The sequence below is a fragment of the Arvicanthis niloticus genome, chromosome X (assembly GCF_011762505.2).
Source record: "Arvicanthis niloticus isolate mArvNil1 chromosome X, mArvNil1.pat.X, whole genome shotgun sequence".
Taxonomy (NCBI): Eukaryota; Metazoa; Chordata; class Mammalia; order Rodentia; family Muridae; genus Arvicanthis; species Arvicanthis niloticus.
In genome coordinates, this window is record NC_047679.1 from 106,113,129 (window position 1) to 106,125,349 (window position 12,221).

Sequence of the window (12,221 nt, forward strand, 5' to 3'; positions counted from 1 at the left end):
ATAGCTCATGCTGATGAGGATGTTGACTAAACTTTTACTGCCAACTATAGAAACCAGTGTAGCAGTTTAGTAAAAAGCTTGGAATTGATGTACCTCAAGATGCCACTTTATGATTCTTGGCCATATATCTAGAAGACTCTACATTCTATTACAGAAGACACTGCTCATCTATGTTCCTTGCTGCTCTATTCATAATAGTCAGAGAGTGGAAACATGTGAATAAATAAAGAAAATATGGTACATTTACAAAATGGAACATTATCTACTTCTTTAAAATTAATTTCATAAGTTAGTGGATGGAGGTAGAAAATAAATCAACCTGACTGAGATAACAGCCTGAAAAAGGCAAATATGTATTTGCACATATGTGGAAGTTTGCTCTTAAGTCTTCAATAAGCAGGTTACAATGCATATAAACATAGATGTTAGGTATAGAGTAAGAGACTAGGCTTGAAGGAAAGTTCTCCCTAGGAAAGAGAAATACAAAGATTGTTATGGTTAAACAGATGTGGGCGTAACAGATGTAACAGGAGGATCAGATGAGTGGGGGATATAGAAGAAAGGTAAGGGAAGCAATAAAGGGAGGGGTAGCTAAAATTAAGGGTCTTTTTAGGGGTTGTGTAGAAACAGAATAGAACCTTCTTAAAAGTATATCATGCATGAAAGAAATCTAAATTGTAATAACCAAATAACAGGGGAAACAAAGGCTCAACTAAGTATCTCTCTCTCATGTGTGTGTGTGTGTGTGTGTGTATGTATGTATGTATGTATGTATGTATGTATGTATTCCTAACAACATTTAGCTGTACCCATAAGATTAGTGTCTTGCTCAGTCATCATCAAAGAAGCTTCCTCTTGCACTATATGAGAACAATACAGAGACCCATAACTGGAAAATGTGCAGACACCGAGAAACCTTGGTACTAAATGTTCTAAATAGGATACTTTAATCAATTCTCTCATGTTGGAGCTCAGAGAATACTACAGAAGAGGAGGCTGAACAATTTTAAGAGCCAATGAGATCAAGATCTCTATTGGTGTCCAAGCACTGAAAGTGGAGTTGAAAACAAGATCCCAATTCCTAACCTAAAAGCTATATCTAATTGATAACCACTCACAAAGTAAAAATTATTTTTCTCAGCTGAGTTTCACTGGGTTCAGAAACCACACTTAAGGGTAAGACTTTGCCCATTTGTAGATGACCAACATCTAACATTTATACATTATGATTTCCAACTTTGTTTTTATTGCTTTTGGTGTGTTTTCAAGTGTATGTATTTCAGCATCTCTCATTTCTCTTGTGCTTTTTATTTGGTTCTTCTTTGTTTGTTTTGTCCTGTTATTATTTGTTTTTTATTGCATTGTATAATTGAATGTTGTCAGACATCTGAATCATGTTCACAAAATAGATAAAGGTTATAAAATATTATAAATCCATATATTTTAGGTAGAAATATCTTCAAAGGATTCTGTTTTGAATGTTTAGTCCTAAGTTAGTATGGCAATTGGATCAAGAGGTAACTGACTTCATCCATAAACAAGATATTAAAAGGTAAAACAAATTTAAAAATGTAAGTAACTTGGAGCATGACTTTAGAAAGCACAATTTCTTCCTTGCTTTTCTGTCATCACTCTTTTTATTTTTTCATAGGCTCTTATAAAGTATGCTGATTTTTTAATTTCCCTGTTTTGTTATGATATATATATAACTTGCCAAAATCTAAATCCCTGAACTATAGATTCTAAAACCACTATCCAAAATAAACCTTTCCTTCATTTATATTGATACTGTCAGAAAATACAAATACACACCCATATAAACTCATGTTTGTTATCTAGGAAGCATTTTGTAATATTTATATTCAGTAATAAAATGTTAGTATGATCCATAAATACCTATTTTCAAAAACACACATTAAAAAACCTGAAATATTAGCCAACAGTAATTACTAATATAAGTACTTCATTGGAGTTCATGAAAATACTCAAAGTATCAAAAATGTAATAATTCCTAAAAAAATAGTCCATTATAAAGATATTACAACATTTTATAAGAATGACTAACTACTTTAAAATAATACTAAAATATAATGAATTCAGTCTATACACAAAAATTCACAGAACAAATTCCATAAGGTAATTTTCAGGTATTGTGTTTTTGAAATGCCTTTTCTCATGATTGAGACAGTTAACAGTAAAAATTTATATTATGAACTTTCAATTAATGAATTGAGCTACATTTAAACATATACTCTTGATTTCTGATATTTATTTATTTATTTATTTATTTATGGATGGTTAAGAAGGTTGAGATGACTCAATTAGCACAGGATAGTCAAGGATCACTATAAAGCCTTTTCCTCACCTCAATATTTCTGCAAAAATGTGTTTGTGCCACCAAATCCAGTAAGTTTTTTAATTTAGATGTTAAAATTTCAGCATTGATCAAGAAGATAATTCCTAAGAGTTGAAGTTCATTTTTTTCTTTTTTATTGGATATTTTCTTTATTTACATTTCAAGTATTATCTCCTTTCCCAGTTTCCACCCAGAAACCTCCTATCCCATCCTCCTCCACCTGCTTCTATGAGGGTGCTCCCCAACCCACCCACACACTCCTGTCTCCATGCCCTCACATTCCCCTACACTGGGTCATTGAGCCTTCACAGGATCAAGGGCCTCTTCTCCCATTGATGCCATACAAGTATATCCTCTGCTACATATGTGGCTGGAGCCATGGGTTACTCCATGTGTACTCCTTGGTTGGTGATTTAGTGCCTGGGAGCTCTGGAGAGTCTGTTTAGTTGATATTTTTGTTCTTCCTATTGGGTTGCAAACCCCTTCAGCTCCTTCAGTTCTTTCTAACTTTTCCATTGGGGACCCTGTGCTCAGTTCAATGGTTAGCTGTGAGTATCCACTTCTGTATTTGTCAGGCACTGGAAGAGCCTCTCAGGAGACAGCTATATCAGGTTCCTGTCAGCATGCACTTCTTGACATCAGCAATAGTGTCTGGGTTTGGTGACTGTGTATGGAATGGATCCCCAGGTGGGGCAGTCTCTGAATAGCCTCTCATTCAGTCTCTGTTCCACACTTTGTCTCTGTATTTGCTCCAGTGAGTATTTTGTTCCTGCTTCTAAGAAGGACCAAAGCATCCACACTTTGGTCTTCCTTCTTCTTGAGCTTTCTTCTTCTTGAAATTCATGGTCTGTGAATTGTATTTTGGGTATTCTGAGCTTTTCGATTAATAACCACTTATCAGTAAGTCCATACCACATGTGGTTTTTTTTGTGATTGGGTTACCTCACTCAGGATGAAATTTTTATAGTTTAGAAGATTAGATCACACTACAAATTATATGTTCACTGAGCTTCAATTTTCAGCTAAAATTTATTTCCTTTATGTGTTTAATAATATTATACCTATTATACTTGAAGATTTAAATTTTCTAGCAAAATTATCCACCTGGAATGTAAAATGACAATATTTTTCACCTGCAAAACTCTTCAGACCTATAAATAGAGTGCATAGCACACTCAAATACATGTTTTATACTGTAAAATAAATATAATTTTATTGAATCTGTCAAGTAAATCCTGGAGATGTACTTATACGTGTATACTATGTCAAAAGGAAAAAAATGTATCCTTTAAATGAGCTGAGATAATTGACATACTGTACTTAGGAGAAAGTTGATATGCAATCTTTTAGACAAACAGCTAGGCATACTGCTTATTGAATGTTCAAGTCTTTAAACATGATTTAAAAATAGCACTCATTAAATTAATAAGTCTAAGATGTCATGATGACTTTAGCTAATATAAGAAACTACAGTAAAACTATAGTATGAGAAATTTACATGGGCTTTTTATTGTTATTCTCTTGTTTATATATAATTACATCATTTTTATTTTCATTTTTCTACCCAAAACCCTCCTTGCATGCTTTCAAATTTATGGTTATATATATATATATATACATATATATATATATGTATATATATATATATATAACCACACACATATGGATTGTATTGATTTAGAAAAATTGTAGTTTTAAGTTCTCCTCTAAGACCCATGAGTTAACTGGCCCTGGCTGTTGGCCATGTTTCCAGGACTAAGCAGGAGTTCCTACTTGTTGAGCAGTCTAATTAGAGTCTAATTAGAGAACTGTCAGATACCACATATATATAATATTATGTAAAATGTAAGGCTCCCACGAAGGGAGGACCTCACCCAAGCCTCAGGAATTTGCGGCCACCCAGTAACTCACAAGACACTGAACTTGATGCAATCAGCAAGAGGTATATTTCGATCAACATGTTGAGGTCAAGACCTGTAGCCCACGCAGGGGCAATGGGGTCTGACCCCGGGGCTTTGGAGACAGAGAGAATTTAAAGCCAAAAACCACAACTCAGGGGGGAACCACAACCCAGGGGGAGTAAAGGAGGGTTATTGGAGAGTACCTGTGGAAAGTCCCAGCCCGTTATTCAGTTTGTGACAGGGTCCAAGGAACAGTCATGGGGAACATTTTGTATAGGCTATTCTCTAAGAGCCTATTCATAACCAACCATCTATCTTGTGGTCCTGAAACACAGAGCTCACAACAAAGCTGACCTGCACTCTTGGTTCGGCTCTGCCTATTAGTAGTTTTTGAAAAATTTTAACCCTTTCAATATAACATTATACATAATATATATAACATTATATTATACATATGTACATATTGTAATATGTATGCATAGTGTATACACTATATATTTACATATGCATATGCTATTATATGCATAGTATATACACTATATATATTTACATATATATATATGTTATTATATGTGTGTATATAATACATATTATATCATATATGCCTATGTGGGTATAAGACCATTTTGCCAGATTGCAGCATTTACTAGTTACCTGTAGTACTTCATATACTATACTTGCTGCCTATCTGTGCATGCTGAAATGTCTGTTACTTTTTGTCATTTTTAATATCATGTTTAGGCAATCATGGGGTGTGATTTTCAGACTATAGCTTCAGATATTTCTAGGAGATGCAGTCTCAGACGAAACTCGATGTTCCTCAGGCTCTTCCAGTCTTTTTGCTTCTTGCTCCATAATGATGTCTAATCCTTAGATTCAGGAGTAAGTGTTATATCTGTACAACTTTGGACAGGCTCTTCAGCTTTACCTTTTGATTATTGTTTTTCTGTTTGTTTTCTTCCTTTTCAAAGAGAAACTTCCTTGAAGACTCCATTTATTTCTGGGTATAAGTCAAAGATTCTGAATATAGTTAGGGATTATGATGGTTTAGTAATACAGTAGTTATAGTTTTTTGCTACGTTTCTAGGACTAGGTACCATTTTCCTCTTGTTGAGTAAGTCTTAAGTTCAATTGGGGAACTAACTAACTCATGTTCCTACCAAGGTAGGTGTGGCACTCTTTTTCCTTTCAGGTAACTGGGTCATGCTGCTGGTCATTGTTGTATTTCATAAGTATCATACATGGGTCAAACTGTTAGTTGTGTCTATCCTTTGGAACTTTTCATGGAGCTTTTTAAAACTTTGAAAGCTAGAACTCAATGAAAAGGCTTTCATACCATTTCTACCTAAGGGATATCTGGGTTCTTTGACTAAATATCATTGTGTCTTTATTAATAGGGACTTACCATCCATCTCCTGTGTGGACAAGAAAGGGTAATAACACCTCTGTTTATCTTCCTTCACGTCTGCCTCCACTGCCCTGTTTCTATTTTAACTTCCTAATCTCTACAGTTAATTCAGATATGTGGATATATCTGAAGATTTGAAACTAAAAACCACAAATGAAAGAGTTCATGCAATGTTTGTCTTTCTGACTCTGAGTTACTCCACTCAATATATATTTTTCTAGTTATTTTGATTTACCTGCAAATTTCATGATTTTATTATTCTTTTCAGCTGAATAGAATTCCATAGTATATTATAACATATTTTCATTATCCATTTGTCAATTGAAGAATGTTTACATTGTTTCTATTTCCCAGCTAATATGAATACAGCAGTAGCAATGAACATGGCTGAGTAAATATTTGTAGAGTAGGATCTTGAGTCAAGCAGAGATGCACAGTTAATTTCTTTTTTATTTCTTATAATTCCCACATTGCTTTCTAGTGTAATTGTACCAGTTTCAAGTTCCTCCAAAAGTGTGTGAGTATTCTCTTTTTCTTTCATTGCATTTGTTTGTTTATTTGTTGATCTTTGCCCTTCTGACTGGGATAAGATGAAATCTCAAAGGTGTTTTGATTTATGTTTCCCTAATTGTTAGTGATAATAAACAAATTTTCGAGATATTTCTTAGCTATTTTTTAATTCTTTTGAGATCTTCCTGTACAAGTTCAAGTATCAGATTTTGAGTAGGTAGTTTGATTTTTTACTGTTTTTAATTCTTATAAATTCTGAATATTAATACTCTGTCAGATGTTTAGATGGCCAAGATTCTCTTCATTCTGTGAGCTTTATCTTTATGCATTTAAATGATTCCTTACCTCTTCAGAAGCTTTTTAGTTTTATAAAGTTTTACTTTTTAATTTTGACCTGTATCATTAGACAAATGTAAAAAGTCTTCTCCTATATCTATGTCATGTAGGGTACACTGTTTTATTCTGGAAGTTTCAGTATTTGAGGTTTCACATTTATGCCTTTGATCTATGTGCATGTGATATTTAGAGGTCTAGTTTTTATTCTTCCCATGTAGACATTCAGTTTTCCCAGAACCATATGTTGAAGATGCTTTCTTTTTCTACAACATATGTTTTTTACATCATTTCCAAATACTAAATAGCTGAAGTTATGCATATGCATGTTTCTATCTTTGGTTATATTTCATTAGTCTACATGTCCATGTTTGCAACAGTACTACATTTTTACTATGATAGTGGTATAATGGCTCTGTAATATATCTTGATCTCTGAAAACTTAACCCCTCTTGAATTATTCTTTGTACTCAGAATTGTTTTAGATATCTGGAATCGTTTGGGGTCCATAGGAATTTTAGAATAGTATTTTCCCTTATTTTTAAGAAGAACTAAATAGAGAATTTGATTGGAATTTTATTGAATCCCTGAAGAGATTTTGTAAAATGGTCATTTTCACAATATTAATTGTACTGAATCCAAGAGCATAGGATTCCTTTGCATTTTCTCATGTCTTTATCTCTTTGTTAAAAGATTTAAATTTTTTATTGTAGAGTTTCTTTACTTCATTGATTCTATTTATATCTAGATATTTTAGTTCCTTTAAGATTATTAAGAACAGGAGTTTGTCCATGATCTCTGTCTCCCATTATGTATAGTTGTTGAATAAAAGCTATTGATTTGGGCAAGCTTATGATTTTGTTTCAATCCATATTGCTGAATTTGTTTATAGTTTATAATATTTATAATAGAATTTTTAAACATGATTTATTCACTTACTTACTATACATTGATCAAAAATAAATATAGTCTCACTGTGACAAACCTTTAAGAAATACATTAATGAAAGTAGTTTTAGAATCCATTAGAAGTACTTTTATTATGTTGTTAATAATCATGATAGAGATAATTTTGAGTACATAATATATATGGTTATTATAAACATCTCAATTAGCACTTAATGTCCTATGTGGTAGCTAAAATTATTTTTATATTTCACAGATTCATAAATTTATGCAAATAAGTTGTCCCAAGATGCCATATAAAACAAAGGAAATGAATTTCTGATTCTTCATTTTTAATGTCTAAGATGCATTGTAGTCCAAGTGATAAATAATAGTTCTGGAACATGTGCTTTATTAAAAAACATTTGCAAATAAAAATAATGAATTTGATTCATCACTGTAGGAACTTCAAATATGTTAAGAGGGTTTAATATCATATTTTCCTTTAGTTTTTTAAGTATGGCTGTATTTAAAGTTGGATAAAATACCTGTTCGATATGAACTAAATTGTTTGAAACTACAGTAATTGAAAACACATTTTATATATATATATATATATATATATATATATATAATAATAAAATTGTTAAATAATAAAATATGTTATTTTTAAAAAACCAGATAATATTTTAAACAAAAAGATAAACTTTGGATAAAGACTAATTTTCTGTATATCTGATGAAAATATTTAAGGATATTTAAAGCAAATTTATTGAGTATTTTATTGAGCATTTTTTAATCAATGACATTGATTAAAAGACATAAGAGACATTGGTCTGAAGTTCTCTTTTTTTGTCCAGTCTTTGTGTGATGTAATTATCGGAGTGACTGTGGCTTTACAGAACTGATTTGACAGTGTTCCTTCTGTTTCTATGTTTTGCAATAGTTTGAGGAGTACTTGTATTACCCCTTCTTTGAAAGTCTGATAGAATTTGGCATGAAAACCATCTGGGCCTGGGTTTTTTGGTTGAGACTTTTGATGACTGCATCTATTTCTTTAGGAGTTATATGGGTGTTTAGAAAGTTTACCTGATCTTGATTTAACATTGTATGTGGTATCTGCCTAGAAATTTATTCATTTTGTTAAGATTTTCTGATTTTGTGGAGAACAGGCTTTTGCAGTAAGACATAATGATTCTTTGAATTTCTTCAGTGTCTGTTATTATGCCCCCCTTGAATTTCTGATTTTGTTTATTTGAAAACTGTATCTCTGTCTTTTGGTAAGTATGGCTATGGGTTTGTCTATCTTTTTAATTTTATCAAAGAACCAGCTCTTGGTTTCCTTGATTTTTTGCATTGTTTTCTTTGCTTCTGACTGATTGATTTCAGCCACGGTTTGATTATTTCCTGACTTCTGCTCTGCTTTGCTGTCCTTATTCTTTGTTTTCTAGAGTGTTCGGGTGTACTTTGTGGTTCTGAAAAAGAAGGTATATTGTTTTGTGTTTCATTGAAATATTCTATAGATATCTGTTAGGACCATTTGATTCATAATGTCTGGTAGTTTCATTATTTCACTTTTTAGTTTTTATCTGGATGACCTGTCAATTGATGATATTGGGGTGTTGAAGTCTCTCACTATTAATGTTTGGGGTTTAGTGTGCAATGTTTCTTTTACAAATGTGTTTACCCTTGTGTTTGGGGCATAGATGTTTAAAATTGAGATGTACTTTTTTCCTTTGATGAGTATGGAGTGTCCTTTGGTCTCTTTTGATTTTCATTTAAACAACATTTTATTAGATATTAGAAAGGATACCCCCAGCTTACCTTTTGGATCCTTTTGCTTGAAAAACTTTATTCCTGCCCTTTACTCTGAGGTAATCTCTATTTTTATTGCTGGAATGTGTTTTTTGTATGCAGCAGAATGATGGATCCTGTTTTCCCATCCATTCTGTTAGCCTGTATTATTTTAATGGGAATTGAGTCCATTGATGTTGTGAGATTTTAATGACCAGTGATTTTATACCTGTTATTCTGATGTTGCTGATGTTAGTGTGTGTGTGTGTGTGTGTGTGTGTGTGTGTGCTTCTCTTGCTTTTTCTGGTATGTAATTACTTATTTCCTGTGTTTTCTCAGATGTAATTATCTTCCTTTGGTTAGAGCTTTATTTCTAGTGTTTTCAGTAGGGCTCGATTTGTGGGGAGATTAAGTTTGGATTTGTCTTGAAATATCTTATTTTTTCCATCTATGGCAATTGAGAATTTTGCTGGGTACATTAGTCTAGGTTGGCATCTGTGGTTTTGTAGAAGTTGTAAGATATCTGTCTAGGCCGTTATAGTTTTAGAGTCTCTGTTGAGAATTCAGCTGTAATTCTCAGAGTTATTCCTTTGTACATTACCTGTCCTTTTTTTCAGTGCTGTTTTAATGGTCTTTCTTTGTTTTGTAGATTTTATGTTTTACTTATTATGTGGTGGGAGTATTTTCTTTTCTGGTCCAGTCTAATTGGTGTTCTATAAGCTTCTTGTATGTTTATAGGTATCTTTTTCTTTAGGCTAGGAAAGTTTTCATCTATGATTGTGTTTAAAATATTTCTTGAGCCACCAATTAGGCAACATACACCAGCTGATATCAGGCTCCCTGAAACATATACAGCAGAGCAAATAGTCATTTGGTATGACCTCAGAAAGAGAAGATGCAGAGAGACTCTAAAAACTACAAGGGCCTGGATAGATATCATGCAACTTCTACAAAACCATAGATGCTATCCCTCCAGGGACTTGAGGCCCCAGTGAGTGAAGAGGTCTGGTGGGGTGGTAGTGGGGGGGGTGGGGACATCCTCTTGGAGAAAGGGGTGGGGAGGACATATGGGATAGGGAGTGCTCTGGGGGCTGGACGAGGAGGTGGATGAAGACTGGACTGTAAAAAGAATCAAAGAATGAAAGGAAAGAAAAAGAAATAAATATTTTCTTGGCCTTGGAGCTGAGACCTTTTAATTTCTTATATTTCTATTATTTTTCTGTGAGGTCTTTTCATTGTATCCCAGATTTTCTAGATGTTTTATGTCAGGTATTTTTTAGATTTAAAATTTTCTTTGACTGATATATCAAGTTTTTTGTATTATATAAGGCTGAAATTCTCTCTTCCATTACATGTACTCTGTTGGTGATGCTTGCATTTTCTGTTCCTGTTCTCTTCCCTAGGTTTTCCATCTCCAGGATTAGTTCAGCTTGTGTTTTTTTTTTTTTTTAATTATTTCTTTTTTCACTTTCAAGCCATGCACAGTTTTATTTCTTATACCTGTTTAATTATATTTTGCTGTATATCCTTAACATATTTATTTCTTTTCTCATTTAAGACCTTTACCTATTTAATCACATTTTCCTGTATTTTTATGTATTTTTCCTCCCTTCTTTAAAGACCTCTATTATCTTTATCAGATTGAATGTAAGGTCATTTTCTTGTGCTTTGGTTGTGTTAGGATATCCAGTATTTGCTATAGGAAAGTGGCTGTGCTCTGAAGCTAACATATTACCCGAACTTTAGTTTATTGTATTCTTTTGTGGGCCTTTTCCCACCTGGATGTCTTTAGTCCCTGGATGCCCGTGTTGTAGGAAGTATTCTGAAGGCGATTAACCTTGAGACTCTACTTTATACCAATCAGAATGGCTAAGATCAAAAACACAGGTGACAGCACATGTTGGTGAGAATGAGGAGAAAGAGAACACTCTTCCATTGCTGGTGGGATTGAAAACTGGTACAACCACTCTGGAAATCAATCTGGAGGTTCCTCAAAAAAAAAAATGGAAATAGATCTACCTGAAGATCCAAAAATACAGCTCCGGGGCATATACCCAAAAGTTATCCCACCATGCCACAAGGGCATGTGCTCTACTATGTTCAAGGTGGTCTTATTTGTCATAGCCAGAAGATACAAGCAACCTAGATGTCTCAAAATGAAAGAATGGATACAGGAAATATGGTTCATTTATACAATGGAATACTATTCAGCTATTATGGATGAGGACTTGATGAATTTTGCTGGCAAATGGATGGCATTATAAAATATCATCCTGAGTGAGGTATTGCAGACCCAAAATGATGTGCATGGTATATACTCACTAATAAGTGGATATTAGCCAAAATTGTACAGAATACCCAGGATACAATCCACAGAACTCACGAAGGTTAACAAGCCAAATGCCTCAAGTGAGGTTGCTTCAGTCCCACTTGAGAGGGAGAAGAAAACAGAGGGCAGAGAAAGGCTGGGAACTGGGTAGAAGGGCAACGGAGAGGAGCAGGGTAAAAGGGGAATCTGATCAGGTATTGGAAGAGAGACCAGTAGTGAAGCCCTAAGGACCAACAGAATAAATAGAAATATAGAACCTTGGTGGGAGGTGGGAGGTGGGAGGTGGGAGGTGGGAGGTGGGAGGTGGGAGGTGGGTGGTGGGAGGTGGGAGGTGTGGGGTGGGGGGAGGTGGGAGGTGGGTGGTGGGAGGTGGGAGGTGGGGGAGGTGGGAGGTGGGAGGTGGGAGAGGTGGGAGGTGGGAGAGGTGGGAGAGGTGGAGGAGGTGGGGGAGGGTGGGGGAGGGGGGGAAGGTGGGAGGAGGTGGGAGGGGGGAGGTGGGGCAGGTGGGGGAGGTCAGGAGGTGGGGAGATGGGGAGGTGGAGAGGTGGGGAGGAAGTGGAGAGGTGGGGAGGTGGGGAGGTAGGTGGGGAGATGGGGAGGTGGAGAGGTGGGGAGGAAGTGGAGAGGTGGGGAGGTGGGGAGGTAGGTGGGGAGGTGGGGAAGTGGGGAGGTGGGGAGGTAGGGAGGTGGGAAGTTGGGGAGGTGG